The sequence below is a fragment of the Bidens hawaiensis genome, unplaced genomic scaffold (genome assembly GCF_021521415.1).
Source record: "Bidens hawaiensis isolate Kalapana, Puna unplaced genomic scaffold, B.hawaiensis_p1.1 tig00054032_1, whole genome shotgun sequence".
Lineage (NCBI taxonomy): Eukaryota > Viridiplantae > Streptophyta > Magnoliopsida > Asterales > Asteraceae > Bidens > Bidens hawaiensis.
Genome location: NW_027499734.1, coordinates 27,632 through 45,995, shown reverse-complemented (window position 1 = coordinate 45,995; position 18,364 = coordinate 27,632). Strand labels below are relative to the sequence as shown.

Here is an 18,364-nt window from a genome sequence, read left to right as displayed (position 1 = left end):
ATCCAATTTAAATTAAAGAGACCCAAGGTTCAACTAGACCACCTACTACATCTAGATAACTAAATTAAAATACATTTTTACAAAAAGTAAACTAAATTCCATAAATCCAAGTTATGAAACTCGAGACCTTGACCACTTGAGCACAATAATGCTGAGCTTCCCTACAACAAAAAGAAGGCAAACGTTAATTTAATATGGAGATTACAAAACTACACGAGAACCGACAGAATTTCAGCAACATTTGATCCTCGGTACCCAGGCTGCACATTGAAAACCGTCTTTTTACATCCATTTGAGCTAGTTCCATCCCATGAGCCCCAGACTCGTTACCACCGCATATGACTAGTCCATCATGAACAAGTTTAATGGCCTTTTTGTTTTCAACACTTACTAGGCTCCAAATGATAACCTCTTAATAAAAATTCAAGTTCATCTTCACAATATACTAATACTGCCAAACTCTATTGCAAAACAAGAACTCCACTTATAACATGCGCTTCAAATTTATAATAATGCCATGTTATCCACAAGTTAAATCGAAATTCAGAAGCGTACTAATTAAATCACAACTTCTTAAATAAATGTAAGATTAACTTACCTTGGCCAATAGAAACTCCATTACCTTCGTCCTCCACTTTGTCCGTTGCCTTGTAAGCTTCAACGCACCTAGCTTATTTACAAGCCAAAATACCACAATTAGGATACGTATTGTATAATAACTTTATCACAATATTTGTACCCATTTATCATAATCAACACCCTCCTTTGTTCATCAACCAAAATCAAAACAATGTACTGTTTACTAATCTACCCGTTTGGCTCGTTACTTCAATTGAAAGTTTTACAAACACTTTGGAAAGTACCCTAATAGATGATCATAACACTTTAAAACCAAAGTATCATGTCTGGTTAAAATGTCCTCAATTAGTCATATTCATCAAACTTTAAAAATATTAGTCACGTGCAGCACTTAACTGCGCAGCTGCTGTAAATGGCTGATTTTACCCGCTTAACGATCATGTTTTCTTTTGTTATAAAATTCTAATGAAACTAGACTCAATAATGTTTTCAACCCAAAAAGAATCACCTTAATCGGGTCAATGGTTGATTTTATATGATTTTTCTAAAAACAGGGCAGATTCATAAATTAACCGAAAACTCAGCTTTAACCATTCCACTATGCAGTTTTGCATTGCAGATTTCATGTACTTATTGTCCATGATTTCTCTTATTATAAAAATCTGTAGAAACTAGACTCAACAACCTTTTCAACAATATATAATACACCCCAAACGGACGTTTGGTTGATTTTCAAAGTTTAACAAAACTTAGTGCAAAAGACTGCGAAAATCATATTTACTCTTCATCCCAATTCGACCCAACCTTTCACTGCAGCCCCAAATCATGGCTTAAACCTAAAATAAACACTCCTATGATGTTAGAAACATCAAACCTAGAAAATAAGAACCAAAGATATCTTAATTTCTATTCAAGAACCCTTAAATAACATGCAATCAAAATCCCCAATTTATGAACATGAACCCACAATTTACCATTTACTAATCAAACCAAATAACCAATTTGATAGATTCTAATCACTCGTAAACGTGGTGTGTGTGTGTTTATTGATCAACATTACAAACCCAATTTCGAAGGTGATGATGAAATGCCCTTACATTATTTCATATTCAAGAACATGAGATGAACAAGGAGAGTTGTACTTACCAAAGGATATTGATGATGCTTAAAATCATATCATGATCTTGGTTTTCACTTAGATTTTGAGATATCGAGCTTGAAATCTCTTCCCCTTGTCTCTCCTCCTCCTCCTCCGTCGAATACACCAACACACATACGCGGATGTTTTATTTTTCCCCTTTGACTTATTATTATAGTCAATTAATCATTCAATTTCACAACACCCCCTTCCACTTATAAACATTGGTCATTCACTCATTCCACTTAATTTATTATTTATGTCAAGATTTACTAATATTATTTTCTTGAAGTATCTACCTTGCATAGATTAGTATAGATTATAAATATATAATCTATCTATATAAATAAAGTCTTAATTACTCAAGACTTCTTTTAGATAACGAAAATAAGGATGTTACATTTTGTTTGCATGAGAGGCATACACTATCTATAGTGTATGTTCTCATGCACCATTCTATCATTATCACGGCACAATGGGTTTTGTTTACCTTGTCTCGGGTGTCACACCCCGACCAAAGGCGGCGGAGCATGCCGAGGTGCAACATGATTGGACAAATACACAAGACACTATTTAAAGTAACAATATTTAATCAACTCATTTTATTTCATAAATCAATAAACAACACATCTCGTTCATACAAACAAATTGAATACAAATAGCAATTATATTGCTCATTTTACTATATCCTAATAGTCTTGGTAACGTTTTTCGTCAAGTCCTCGAGTCAACAAAAGTCAAACCTGTAACATTTCATAAAATAAATTTGTCAACACAAAGGTTGGTGAGCAATTCATAAGTTTGAGCATATAAGTACATAGTGATAAAAAGCCACAAAACTTGTATACGAAACAATAAATAAAAGCAATAACTTGGATAAATAGATATCGTTAATAGAATTACGTTAGCGACACCTAGCTATAATGGGATGCCAAATAGTCTAGGATTTTATAGTTATCGTTAATTGCATTATGTTAACGACACCTTGCTATAAGGGAGTGCCAAATAGTCTAGGATTTTATAGTTTCACCAACCAAAAGCGATAAACACAAAGGCATATAATCATAAAACACCAAATCGAGCAATTATTTAAGTAAAGACAATAACGTTTGTGGTTTTAGGATTCAATTATAAAGCATTTAGTTTGAATAAGTATGAAATGTCAACCCCAAAACAAAATATGGAAAACGGGGAATGAATTTACTCACGTTCAAGTAATAAACTTGAAAGATGATAATTTGGAGATTTGCGGGAACGATGAGTTTAACGTATGAAGCCTAAATAAAAGAAAGTCTTGGATTTAGAAAGGTTGTCTTGAAGATCTTTAAATAAAACAATCGTTGCGAAAAGTAAACAATTAAAGTTCAAGGTTTAAAATGTAACTATTTAAGAATATATAATAATAACCCCTTTAAAATGTAAGTTTGCTCAAAACCGGGTTGAAGTATCTAACCTTAATATTTACTTAACCTATGTTAAGTAATAAGGTGGGAAAAATGCAAAGATGCAAGTTCCTTTGAGATAAAGATACTAAAATGGGTCTTTAACGAGTGTTTCGGGTTGTTGGTTCGGGTCTTGATAATTGGTCAAACCCAAAGTCAACTTTCCAAAATAATGAATGTTATGAGGTAACTCAATAAAACTTATTAAGACTTAACCAAGTATGTAGTTCTATTGTTTTAGAACTAACAACGCACGTTAAGCGAGTGTTCGGTCTTGTCGGTCCAAACTATGTTATGAGATCAAGTTGGATCCAACATTTCCAAGTACTTAAGAAAATAATTAAAATTAGTTTGTAAACTATTTTTTTAAAGAAATATACAAGTCTCATAGCTAATAACACACTTGCGTGTCTTAAGCGAGTAAAAATCGGATTGGTTCGGTTTCCTATCTCACAATGCGTTCCTTGATGGTCTCCTCATGCCCAAATAACCAAGAACTTGTATAAATGAATTTAGAAACCTAAATCTAACATAAAGCATGTTTAAAACAATTATTTAACAAAACTAGTAACAAGTTCGGTTTACGGTTTGGACTATTTACGGTTAAACCGAGGTTAGTCTCTACAAACCCCCACCATGAAACTTCATAAATATGACAAACAAACTAAAAAGAGCATAAGTTAAACAATATTAATATGTGCAACAAGTTATGTGTGTGTATATATATATCAAGAAAACGAAGTCCTCCATGAAGCCTTGCCTTGCGAGGTCCGAAACTTAACAAACCGGAGTCGGAGAAGTAACTACCAAAGGTAACAAGAGGTGTGTATTATATATATGTTGCACCATCATAAACAAGTATTAATAAAACTACATAAGCTAAATAGAATGAAAGATTAAACTTGGTTTGGCATTTGGAAGTCAAACCTTCAAGAACACATAAATGAACAATCTTGGATCTATGGAGAATTTAGAGAGAATTTGGAGATGTAGCAAGAGTAAATGAAGAATATGGGTGTGTATATATAGGGTAAGAGTCAAAGCTCCTTTGCAAGGTTCTCTTTTATGTTTATATGCAAATAAGTTGGTTAAACAAACAAGCAAAGCACAAAACAACAAGAAAAAACGAAATAATGCTGCAGGTCACCCTAGGCACCGCACGAAGGCCTCCCTTGCCTTGGTCGCGCGGAGCGGTGTGCCCGGGGGGGGGGGGGGCTGGTCCAGCTCGTCTAGTGTGGTTCGTTTCGCGTCCAGAAGTTCGTTTTCGATGTAATTTGCTCGTTTTAACGGCGTTTTCGAATCCGTAAAAGGGGTTTTTCAAATTGAGCATGTGGGAATGATTTAGTAACATAAAATCCAATATTTTATATCTTTGAAATGTTCGGGATATAAATCGGGTCGGTTTACGTGATAAACGAATACAAATAGAACCCGAAATTGACGAATGTCACATCGGGCCTAAACATACAAGGAAACAAACCGACGAGCTAACTAAGATACAACGTTTATAGCATAAGTAAATACAAAAGAATAATAAACAAAACGGGACCTTACATTATCGCACGACCATTGAACGTATCAATTTTTGAATTACGCCCAACTAATGAAACCTTCATTTCTTAAACAAATTGACACTATTAATTTTGAGCTAGTTGCATGACACCTCACCCTAGGGGTGTGCAAATTAACAGCCATAACCGTTAACCGAACCGATTTTAACCGAAAACCGACATAACTCGTGGGTCGGTTTAATGAATTTTTGAAAACCGCCAATTACGGGTCGGTTTTGGTTAAAGATAATTTTATACCCGCCATAACCGAACCGCCCCATTTACAAGATTCCCAACTTTATGTAGTATAATTAGAAGACGCAGTTGATAACTTGGTGAAAATTAAAGAAGATTAACTAATAATGCTCTCATTTCCTTACTATATGATTTAATTTTACTAAAAAGTTAATCCATTTATCGTTTGTTTGAATATATATTATGAATATTATGGATTATATATTTTGTTGAACTATGCCAGGTCATTTTTAATTTCTTTTAGGTAATATTTAGTACAAAAGTATTAGACTCAATAACATCATGTTTTGGTCACGGTTAACCAACTCGTCATAACCTTAAAAACCGATTAACCGAAATCGCCATAACGGATCGGTTATGGTTATCTATTAACCAACATAATGATTATGGTTACGGGTTTGGCCTAACACGCCCCAAACCGACCCATGCACACCCTACCTCACCCAAACTCATTCACGTCTTGTATAATTTTCTTAAATTTCTTAAAACCATGATCCTCCGTCAACTTTTGAGGACACTCAACAATGGTCGGCTCGAACGAGCTTTTTAACGAGCCAATCTCGAGTAGCTCGCGAGCAGCTCGACTCATTTGCACCCCTAGCAGACATTGAGGTTTCTAGACTGTTTGTTTTCAGGAAGACAATTTATTAAAAAAGGTTTACGACCACTGTCTACATCTTCTAAACTCTTTCACCATTTACTCCACAAACCATAGCCCCATATTTCCCACCCTCTTCCCATCACCCCCTCTCCCCACCTCCGTCTCCGCTCTCCACCCGCACCTCTGTCGCCGCCCTCCAGCCCCACTTCCGGCCGCCTTGCTCTCCAGCCCCACCTCCGTCGCCGCACTCCAGCCCCTCCTCCGCCGTTACACTCCAGCCCACCTCCGTCGCCGTCCTTCCTCCATAGTAGCGGCTCTTCCTCCGGCGCCCTTTCTTGTCCATTATCTATCAACAAAGTTCAATTTCTTTACATTATAACAATTGTATTTTCTATCTTTGGATTAATGTTGTTTTTGATGATTAATGTTAAGTTTGTTTGATTTGTTAAGAATCACCTCTAAACCATCTCTTTAATCGACAATTCTAGGTGAAATACACTTTCTTAATATATAACTAGGGACATACATGTTAATTTGGCTTTTGGATTGACTTCATGTTACATAAATTGGGTTTTTCGGATATAAATGGGTTTGGGGTATCATGACGTTATAATCCGCAAGTCATATAAATTATCAGTTAAATCATGCATTAAGTGAACTAAGATATAAGGACTTCTATTTGGTGAAATTTAATTTGTAAGGGTAGGCTTATATAATTATACTACTAGTTAATTTTAATTGCTAAAATCGACCCATGCACACCCTACCTCACCCAAACTCATTCACGTCTTGTATAATTTTCTTAAATTTCTTAAAACCATGATCCCCCGTCAACTTTTGAGGACACTCAACAATGGTCGGCTTCAAACAGAATTATATTAGTTGTTTTATGAATATTGGATATTTGGATTTGGATTGTTTTTTATAAAGGGGAAATACCTTAAAAAAAACTAACACGCTTTTTGCTTTTACTCTCAAAAGTCCATTAACAATTTTTTTCACAATAAAATCTCTAAACATGCTAATTTTGAACATAATTGTGAAATCCTATTAATTTAATTACATAAGTTGTCCCTGTGATATGCGTAGATTTTAGCCTTGGTCCCTCAACTATATATGCATAGATTTGTCACACCGGTTGATCGACATTGTTTGATCGGTCAAAAAATATATGTAAATAAGTAGTATATGAAAGTGAGTCGTATTCTTATTAAAAATAACAAATAACTTTGATTTAGTTTGAAAACAAGTATGAGAAAAAACAATCTTCTCCAGGTTTCAGTTTCGCCAATCATACTCAATCCTATTAACCAGTGGGAAGCCATTAATGAAGACAATGTTTATACTTATCATGTAGTAATTGTAAGACAAAATTTAACAACTCTCATGCAAACAAAATTGTTTCAATAGTATAGCATGCGATACAATCAAATCCTTGACACAAAAATAACTGGAATTTGAAATAACTTAAGGGTTAACAATTTCAATCCCAAAATCAACTGAAAAACAGAATTAAATGTTCACAATACAAAAGCCTTTCACCTAGAGAAAATCAGAGACGGTTTAGCCGCTCATAATCTTAAGGAATTCAATACTGCTCAGCTCTACGTTCGAGTGAAAAACTATGATTCATTGATATTTGTGCACCTTGAAACGTCTCTATTTTAAAATCTATATACCAGCACCCGTACAAAATTTATTATGTATTTTTCTCCTCTTGTTTTTGTGTAACCTAAAAATAGCCATTAACCACTTTTGCTCTCCATTGTCAGTTCCTTTTAATTGTTGATACGCATGGCCCCTCCAAAATCTCTATGCGGGATTAGAGAAAATGACCAAAATGACGTATTTTATCGATTTAATTCCTTGACTAACACTTGTACTAAAATATACCCAAAATGGCCATTTTTAAATGGTACGGTCCACAATATTAGAACCAACACTCGACAGATCTATTTGACACCCGTTTGTTTTTTAACCAACCACATGCATCTTGGCACGTATACACTTAAACGGTCGGCTTACCGTTTTTCATAAAACAATGTTTTTGCGCCAACCATTTATTAAGCATTCGGTCGGATGGTTTAAAAACCTTTAAACGGTCGGTCCGATAAACCGACAGCCAACGGATCTACTCCATTGGGCCTTCATATATGTTCTGTCAAGCCTTCATACATATTCTGCCGTGCCTTCATATCTACTCCGTCGACTAACAAATATATTATGACGGCCTTCATGTCTACTTCGTCAAACAACATATCTATTCCAGCTGCCGTCACACTTATTCTGCAAGGCATTTGTCAGAATAGATATGTTGGTCAACGGAGTAGCTATGAAGGCCGCCGGAATAGATCTGTTGGTCGACAGAGTAACTATGAAGGCCAGAAGGAATATCTATGATAGCCGACATAATAGATATGAAGTCCCGACGAAACAGATCCGTTGGGGGATTGTTTATTAAACCCGGACTGACCGTTAGGTTTCTAACCATCAAACCGACTGTTTAATAAACGTTCAACGCCAAAACTAGAGATTGGTTAGTTAACAACGTAGGGCCTAACCATTTAAGTGTATACATGTCAATATGTGGTTGATTAAAAAATGAAAGGGTGTCAAATAGATTTGTCGGGTGTCAATTCTAATATGGTGGATCATATCATTTAGAGATGGCCCATTTTGAAGGGTTTATTTTGGTGGGCTAGTCAAAGAATCGACTTGGTAAATATACTATTTTGAGTATTTTTTTTTGTTTAGTTACGTGAAGCTAGGGCCATCCAAACCGCTTGTCGCTCGAACTCGCTCATCACTCGCTCGAAAACTGCTCGGAAAATGCTCGCTCGTTTTTTGCTCGATTGTAAACGAGCCGCTCTGATCGGTTCGGTTGTAAACGATTCAAGCAACGACCAAAGGTCTGCTTGGTTCGATTAATTCGGCTCAAATATTTTTATAATTTATTTTATATATAATTATATATAAACAAATATATAAATATATAGACAACACACATAAAATATAAGTATACACTTTTTTAAACCCTTTTGTTTTTTTCCTATTCCGTCAATTTTCTAGTTTTATTAGGTTGATTCAAGTTTTTAGAATACTAAAAGTTTGTTTAAATGTTCATTGAACTTCTTTCTCCTAAAAATTTACTACCTATTATACGTTTCTCTAAGAGGTACTATTTTGTTTACAAACTATATTATTTACAACCTTCAAACTTTTTTCTTATTTAAAATTTTAAAGTGAAAAAGAAATAAATAATGCTCGAAATCGTTCGATGAAAAAATGCCTGGTTTGATTTTGGCTCGTTTTGTTATTCGCTCGGTTCAAATTTCAGTTGTTTGGTTCGGTTCAGTTGTATTCGAGCCAAGTAACGAGCAAGCCTTCGCTCGATTCGACTCGGCTCGTGAACAACCCTACTTGTAGCCTTGTAGGTTGCTACTGTGGGCCCATGAAATTTGTTTACCCATCCAATTCTGTACAACAAACGATCTGTGTAGCAAAATCAATAAGTAGTTAATGCCCTTTAAATTAATTAAATAATAAAGGACACCATTTAATACTTAACTAGATTTAGAACATCGCGCTTTGCGACGAGAACGTTAAATTGAACAAAAAACATAAGTAAAAACGATAAATCAAAGTTGATGCGAAGTCAGTATGTATCAAGTTACGACATCGAAACTAAACAAAAGAAATAAATCGTCAATGCCAAAATACAACATATTATCATATGTGGAACCAAAAAGACCGGCAAGTTAACACAAATTCGGTTCGTGTCAGCGGTACCAACACAAATACGTGAACATAAATTAGTAATCCAAAAAAAATATTTAAAAGGTGAGCTAGGTATCAAACGTTGAAACGCGACGAGGAGATATTTTTAAATCATGAAAAATGTTTTGGTCAATAAAAGACGAGATATAATAATATAAAAGAAAAGTTTATGAAAATCGTTTGACCAATAAATAAAATATGTAAAGCAGATATTTGCCCAAGTTTGGTGTTCAAAAATGTAGTTTGTAAATATTTTAATTATTTGAACAAAAATTATAATAAAGGAAGTAAATACTATTATTTTTATTTATGGAATTATGATTAGTGAATTAGTGGTTATAATAATTAATACAATAATAATAAAAATAGTAAATTGAATATAAGGATAGAATACGAAAATCCTTTATCGTACAATAGGTACGCGACATTCTGGAACGTCCATCTTCAATAACCATCCTAATCCTAAAATCACAATTACGCGAGCCAGCCTCCGTCAACCTCTTCTCTCGTCGATTCCGTCCACATTCACTATCGCCGTTCAACGATTCCGTCCATCATCCACCTTCGCGACCACCATCTTCTTCCGACACAACCATCAATCGTTGCTCACATGTCAATTGATAAAATTGCCCAATTGAAATTGAAATTGTTGAACTAATTGATCAATTAAACTTTGAAATTAGTCTAATTAATCATCAATTTGAAGTTTCAATTAATCAATTTTAAGTTTTGCAAACGCTCCATATTTTGCTCATATGATCGAATCAATGATCAAATTAACGGTCGATTGACGATTGTTTGATGATTATGAGATTATATGAAGTGATTTCAGTGTTCAATTTCATGTTTACAGGTTTTTAATTTTTTTTTGTTAGTTTTAAAAGTTCTGAACACCCAGAACTTCTTAGAACTTTTAAACTTTATCAGAACTTCTAAACTTTTTTGAACACCCAGAACTTTTTAGAACTTCTAAACTTTTTTAAACAACCTGAACTTCTTTGAATGTATTAGAACGTTTAAAAATGTTATTTTTTGGTCATAACGTTTAAAGGTATTGATCAAATTAACGGCCGATTGACGATGGTTTGATGACTATGAGATTATATGAAGTGATTTCAGTGTTCAATTTCATGTGTACAGGTGTTTAATTTTTTTTGTTAGTTTTAGAAGTTCTGAACACCCAGAACTTCTAAATTTTATCAGAATTTCTAAACTTTTTTGAACACCCAGAACTTTTTTAAACAACCTGAACTTCTTAGAACGTATTATAATGTTTAAAGATGTTCATTTTTTTAACACCCAGATCTTCTTTGAATGTATTAGAACGTTTCAAGATGTTCTTTTTTGGTCAGAACGTTTAAAGGTATTCAGTTTTGTTTCAAAACGTTTAAATATAATATTTTGAACCCTAATCCGAGCTCGATTGAGTGCGTTATTTCTGCAATCGCATAATCGATTGATGATTCTAAAGCCTCTTACACATCAATTCGGTTGTTTAAATCATCAATTTTTAATTAATTTTGAAGATTTTTAATGTTCAGTGACGTTCTATTTCAATTTTGGTTTTTGACTTTTGAGATTTTCATACTGTAAGTTGTGATTAGAGTTTAATAACTGGATGAGATAGATTAAGGAGTTCTGAATTTCGATCGGAATCGATTTTAAATCGATGAATTTGATCGCAAACTAATGTTTGGGTTATTTACCAAACTGCCACCGCGTGAAATTGAAATCGATGATTAGCAGTGTCGCGTACGTAATGTACGATAAGTCATTATTGTACAGTAACTCACCCCATATATATTAATTTCAATTATTAGTTGTAACTTCATTTTCCAAATCAAGACGTTGCATGTTAAAACATTTTTTTAACAACCAACTTTTTTAAACTTTTTTTTTTCACTTTGATGTCTTAAATGAGATTAAAATCCACAACGTTGTTGCTGCTACTGCTGTATTGTTTTAAGCTCTTTTTTTTAACCTATTAAATATTAAAACCACTTAAAAGTTATTGCATTTCAAAAAATACTTAATCCAAAAACATTGTAAATATTATAAACAATTAGTCACAATCAAACACTCACTTATCACCGGTTCTTTTTTACTTTGCTTGTAATTTTTGAGTTTGTGCATATTATTACGGTACACATAAACGGGCCAATGGCTATGGTTAGTCCAATATTTATAAACCATGAAAATGTAGGGATTGAGACTTGGAGAGTTCAAATTCTGCAAGGTGAAAATACAAGTGGTTAATAGATGTATTTAAAATAACAGTAATGTTAATATATACACTAACACCAACAACTTAACATTTGTTGTATTTGAGTTCAAAACTAATATTTGTTATTGCCAAAGACTATAAAGCTAGTCCAGTATTTATACAAACCTTGAAAATGTATTATACACATAAATGTTCCAACGACTAAAGTGTGCAGTTCCAACCATAAATTTATTATTTATTTACTTTTTATTGAAACTTGCCATTTCATAAAACGTGTATTTAATTTAGATTAACATTTTGTTGACTTAAATAAAATCATAATTATATAAACTTATAAAGAATAACATGTATAAAATTAAAAAAAAAGTATTATACATATATGTATAATTTTGCTAAACGAATATTTATTCTAATATTTTTATGCAATCGGGATGAAACATATTTTTTTTGGGTTTTTTTATTTTTTTTATTTTTGCGTTTTTTTTTGTTTTATAATTTTTTTAAAAAGTTCTTTTGGGGTTCAAAATGGTTTTCAATTAATTCTAATCCTATATGTATATACACACACACACACTAGTTTTATCCTCCGTATTACGGGGTTGTTTTATATTATTTGTTTCTAATATTTATTAATTTTTTGAATTTTTATCTTTTTATTGTATAAAAGTTAATAATATACTTATGATTTGATAATAAATTGTTTCGTAACAAATGAGATGTTATAACCCGGTTTAAAAGATATATGGTTTTGATGAGACACAAGACCCATTTATTTTTTTTTACTATAAAATTGGTTTTTTAATTATAAATAATATATATCTTTTTTTAAATCAATCAGATATTAATTTTTATTATATCCCTACTTTATAAGATTTTTATATCAAATATTTGGTGAGATTAGTTTTTAATTTAATGAGATATTATAACCTGTTTAAGAAATATTTGGGTTTGATGAGACCCATGCCCGTGAATTCGGGTCAAATGCATGAGAAGTCTCCATTTAAACATCAAGAAAATCCGGTGATTCCAAAAAAAAGGGGAGCGATCACATCACGACACGTAGGATTTTTATGCTTTCGTTTATATATTATATACACACACACACACACACACACACTCTCTCTCTCTCTCTCTAGCAAACTTGATGTTTTTACCTTATGATTATAAAAAAAGGAAAATTGACTTTTATTGGTCCCAACTGTTTTATTTTTGTCGGCGTTGGTCCCAACTATCATTTTGGCTAGCAACGGTCTCAACTTTCACATACGTTGATTCCACCAGTCCGCGACTAACGCAGTACTAACTCTGTTAGGTAAAAGCTGATGTGTCGTCCTAGTTGTCTAAATCTGATGACATGGGCATCCTACATGGGCCGGTTGTGTATTATAAATAACGTTTTATACTTAAAACATTTTACAAACATAAATTCCCAATTATACACCACCATAAATCCCCAAATTCTCTCAACTCAAGAACCCTAATTGCGCATTCCTGTCGATTGAAAGATGAACAAGCCCAACAATTAGGTAAAAAATCAAATTACCCTAAAAACAAAGAAATCAAGAAAATTGAAATTAAAAATCTAACCTAAAAATTGATCAGTTTCCAATCAAGTCACAGTTGAAATCCAAAAACCCAATTTGATTCAACCATAATTACACGCAAACATCATCTCAATTCATTGATTTCACATGATCGGAAAGTCTGATCTTGTAATTCAACTCATGGAAAACAGAGGATAATAATGATAATAATAAGTGAAATTGAAGATATAACTTAAAGGAACATAAAAGATATAAATCTATTGGATCTATGAATACACGAGGATTATGATTATAGTTTGATTCGTTATCTGGTTGCAATCAGAAGCCGCATGGGCAGTGTGTTGACAGACCAATGAATACAAGAGGGGAATCGACTGGAAGGTGCATTTAGGGTCATTGAGTTGAGAGAATTTGAGGATTTAGGATGGTGTATAATTGGGAATTTATGTTTGTAAAATGTTTAAGTATAAAATATAATACACAACAGGTCCACGTAGGATGCCTATGTCATCTGATTTTGACAACTAAGATGACATATCAGCTTTTACCTAACGGAGTTAGTACTCCGTTAGTCGCGGACCGGTGGAATCAACGTTTGTGAAAATTAAGACCGTTGCTAGCCAAAATGATAGTTTGGACCAGTGTCGGCAAATATAAAATAGTTGGGACTAATAAAACCAATTTTTCTAAAAACATGGAGCACTAAAAACAGATTTCTGTTTTCAATGAAAGAATTAAAACCATAGAAAACGAAATTACAATATTTTAAGGCATAGTCATTATTTCTTTTTAAAAAATTACCAAAACGATCATCTTTAACTTTAATATTCTATAAAAGTAAATAATTCCCATCCAATGTGGGTCTTCCATTTAAAACCAGTTGGCACCTCTATAAGACATTATTACATATATTAATTTTCAAAAATCTCTACACACACATTTTCACTATTCATTTGTTTCAGTGCTTTACATAGTTATATATTAGGTTTAAACATTTATACATCTTCTAATTTTCAATATCTTTCCCTACACTTTAATAGATTTTTGTTTTCTTCCCCTAAACTTTAATATATTTTTATTTTCTTTCATTAGCTTTAAGTGATTGTACACAAGATTTATTTATTTGTACAACAACTTCTAATTTTCATTTTCTTTACAATCTGTATTAACATGCTGAAACTGTTGGTGGATAGTTTGTTTAAGTCATGTAGCATCAACTATTTTTATTTTCTATTGGTTAATTACAATCTTCTCGGTTTAACGATGTCACTGCAACGCGCGAGTTCTTTTTTTTTGAACGGCCAACTAAGTAACGCCGGGTACTTCGTACGCGGCCCCCATTGGCCAAAGGTAGCCCGAGCCGGCCACTATTCCGGACGGACGAAGCCCCTAGCGGTCCACCCTATTGAGGGATTCACCGGATAAAACCCGACCCCCACACCCGCCTAATGGCACGACAGCGAGGAGCCGGTAAAACCGAGTGAGATCAGGACTCGAACCCTAGCAAGCCAGGGTCATCCCTCATATCTCTCATATAAGTTGGTGATAGTGAGGTTTGAACCCCCTACCTCTCACTAGCAACGCGCGAGTTCTAAAAGCTCTTTTTATTATGTGTGAGTTGGCTAGAACTTTTCGATGTTACTTTTTCAAGGTTTGACTCCGCCGCAACGCGCGGGTTCGTAAAACTAGTTTGTTTTAAAAAGCACACCATGTCAAGCACCTTCTTAGCCTAGGCAGGCCACCTACCAAGCCATTTTTGCAAGCCTACTTCAGTATATACAGCGATCGGGCTGTGGCGGTGACTGGCGAAGCTGGTAAGGCTCTTTTGGTGCCTGACCGTCTGTGTTGACATGGTGGCAGGCTTGTTAGGCTCCCTTGATGTTGCCATAATTAAGAATAGCAAACCACATACCATTTGTACATAAAGCATCTAAAATAATCAAACTAGTGGAAGAATTGTGACGAATCCATGCCTAACTGATCAGTTGGGGAAACGCCCCACTTGAATCCAGTAATATATAAAGATCCAGTTATAATTCATCTAATTCACAATACAAGCTCTTTTAATTTTATTTCAGGTCTCATAAATACCAATTGAAGTCCAGGTGCACCTCTAGACCCCAAATCCTCAAAAGAATTAAACTACATACAAATATGAAACTTAATCTGTTTCAAAGGTTAGTTGAACAAAGTTTTCGTCTCAAAAGAGCTCTACTACAATGGACATTAGCGAATACACTTAGCTTTTCGTTCAATAAACCTTAAAAAGCGAAATAGTGAAAGTCAAATAAACAGAGCCAATAAGAGAGAACCGCATAACAGCCTCGTCGTGGATGATCGTCGGAAACAACCGCTCCGACATGAGTTCACTCTCCAGCCAACAACTGTGTATCATTATTGGCTTATTGGCAACGACTTCAGTTTTGTCATGTCAATATTTTTTTTGCTTGTAATTTTTTTGAATGTGCTAAATTTTATTATGTAACATTTTACGTCCAGCGATCACATGCGTCCAATATTTATAAACCTATGAATATGTAGAGGTTGTGAGTTCAAATCTTACAAGGTGCAGATATAATGTTTTATAGATGTATTTAAAATGGCAATAATATTAAATTATCGCTAACACCTCTTCACTTTCGTTGTGTTTTGCTTGTAGTTTGAGTTTACTGATATTTGTTATTGTACATTTGTATACGTAAATGTTCCAACAACTAAAGCTAGTCCAGTATTTATAAAACCATGAAAATGTATTGTCCAGATAAATATTTCCAACGATTAAAAACTAGTCCAATATTTATAAAACCATGAAAATGTATTATACAACTAAATGGTCCAACATTTATTAACCATTGAAATAAGTGTGTTTAACATATAAATGGTATGCCGACTAAAGCTATCTTTCGTAAGTTTGAGAGATCATTTACTATATAAATAGAGTTGAACTGAATTATACAACACAAACAAACACCTTAATCCGATATGGAAGCTCAAGCTCTACGTAGTACACACATAATCATGCTACCATACATGGCACGAGGGCATCTCATACCCTTCCTAGAATTAGCCTACAAGATCCTTGATCATAATACGAATTTCACCATCACCATCGCCAACACCCCTCTCAACATCGAATACCTCCGTTCCGCCATCTCCAACCGCCCTTCTAACAATATTATTCATCTTAAGTCTCTCCCCTTCAACAGCTCCCACCACGGCCTCCCTCCCAACTCCGAGAACTCACACGGCCTATCCCGGTCCGACTGCGGGAAACTTTTCCTTGCCTCCACCGCCCTCGAGGCCCCTTTTCGTCAGTTCATATCAGACGTCATTTCCAGTGAAGGAAGTCCGCTGGTATGTGTAGTTTCAGATTTGCTCATGGGGTGGGGTAACGGTTTAGCGAAATCTTTTGGCATTGCTAGTTACGCATTTATCGTCTCCAGCGCATACAGCTTAATCGCGTATAATTCTGTTTTGTTAAATCTGCCCCATCGGAATGTAGCCGAAGGTGGAATCCACAACGAGTTTACAGTTCCAGGATTCCCAGAATCTTGCCGATTTAGTGTTGCGGAACTTAATGAATATGTTCTAGCTACTGATGGGAAAGACGAGTACTCAACATTTATCCAATTGCAAGTCTCATTTTGTCACCAATCTAATGGTTGGTTATGTAACACAGTTGAAGAGCTAGACACATTGGGGTTGGAGGCCTTGAGAAATTATATAAAGCTTCCTGTTTGGTGTATTGATCCCCTTATCCCTTCTAAAATGTTAAAAATGAACTTGGGTTCGGACATGAGTTTGGACAGTATCAGTCAAAGATCTGGAAAACAACCTGGTATCCAACCCAAAAATTGCATTGAATGGTTAGACTCCCACCCTACTCGGTCGGTTCTTTATATTTCATTTGGTTCGGAGAACACAATAAGCAAGACACAAATGATGGAACTAGCAAAAGGGTTGGAAGAGAGCAAGAAGCCTTTTATTTGGGTAATCAGACCACCAATCGGGTTCGACCTAAAAGGTGATTTCCGACCTGAATGGCTACCTACTGGATTTGAGGATAGAATTAGAAAACAAGGATTGGTGGTGTACAATTGGGCACCTCAACTTGAGATATTATGCCATCCGTCAACCGGTGCTTTTCTTAGTCAGTGTGGATGGAATTCTGTGATGGAGAGTTTGAGCCAAGGAGTGCCATTGATTGGTTGGCCATTGGCAGCAGAGCAAGGGTTTACTGCGAAGATGTTGATGGAGGAAATGGGCGTTTGTGTGGTGTTAGCGAGATGGGCGCATAGTCGGCTCACGAAAGAAGAGGTGAGTAGGGTGATAAGGGCGGTGTTGGATAAAAGTGAAGGCGGAAAAGGCCAAGACATGAGGAAAAAAGCAAGTGAATTTGCGGAATTGATTAGAGCAAGTGTTGAGACTAATAAAGGTTCTTCTTACACCGCGATGAATGATTTCTTAACTACCATTGTTTCAGGATTTAAATAGCTAGTTGTGGAATGATTGTGCTGCAAATAAAATAAGTTTGTGACTGAAACTTATTTTAGGCGATTATATTGATAAGATAACGAGTTGAGATTAATAAAGTTTCTTTTTACTCCGCAATAACTGATTTCTTAACCTCCGTTGTTTATGGATATAAAATAAGTGTGACAGAAACTTATATTAGGGGATATAACCTAAAACTATAAGATGGAAGACCCTATCTTGTAATAGACCATTTCTTTTAATATTGTGAGTTCAAAATATTCTCTTTCTAGGATTTTTTTCTTTGGATTTCGTAACCATTTCTTTTCGTTAAGAAAAGGTTTGTCTAATTGATTAATTGTTCCGTATATTGGTTTTATGTTTATGGTCTTTGATGAAGAATAAGGTTAAAATATAAAGAGCTATAAAACTGAGAAATGTGAGAAATAATATAATCCATTTTATCTTATATTTAAATGGTTGTTATTAATTTAAGAGGAAATAATGAAAAGGGCATAAAGTTTCTAAACCTCCTATTATTCACATAGATTTAAAATGTAACAACATATTTATGAATGGTGAGTTAAGGTACCAAAAAAAACCTAAATACCTTTAAGCACCATCCGCGGGTCAGAGGGGACCCCCTCATATGCCACCCGCGGGACATATAAATCATCCGCATAACTCAAAGGCAAAGGAAGAGCAATAATACTTCCTAGAGACCATGTGCGGGAGGATATAGACGCCGTCAGAAGCCATCCGCAAAGATGACCAGAAGACA

At 34.4% G+C, this 18,364-nt stretch overlaps 1 pseudogene; it reads left to right on the top strand.

Annotated features, from left to right (window-relative positions):
• The first annotated feature begins 16,016 nt into the window (after nt 1-16,016).
• LOC143600397 (UDP-glycosyltransferase 92A1 pseudogene) lies at nt 16,017-17,714 on the top strand (annotated as a pseudogene).
• The last annotated feature ends 650 nt before the right edge of the window (nt 17,715-18,364 follow it).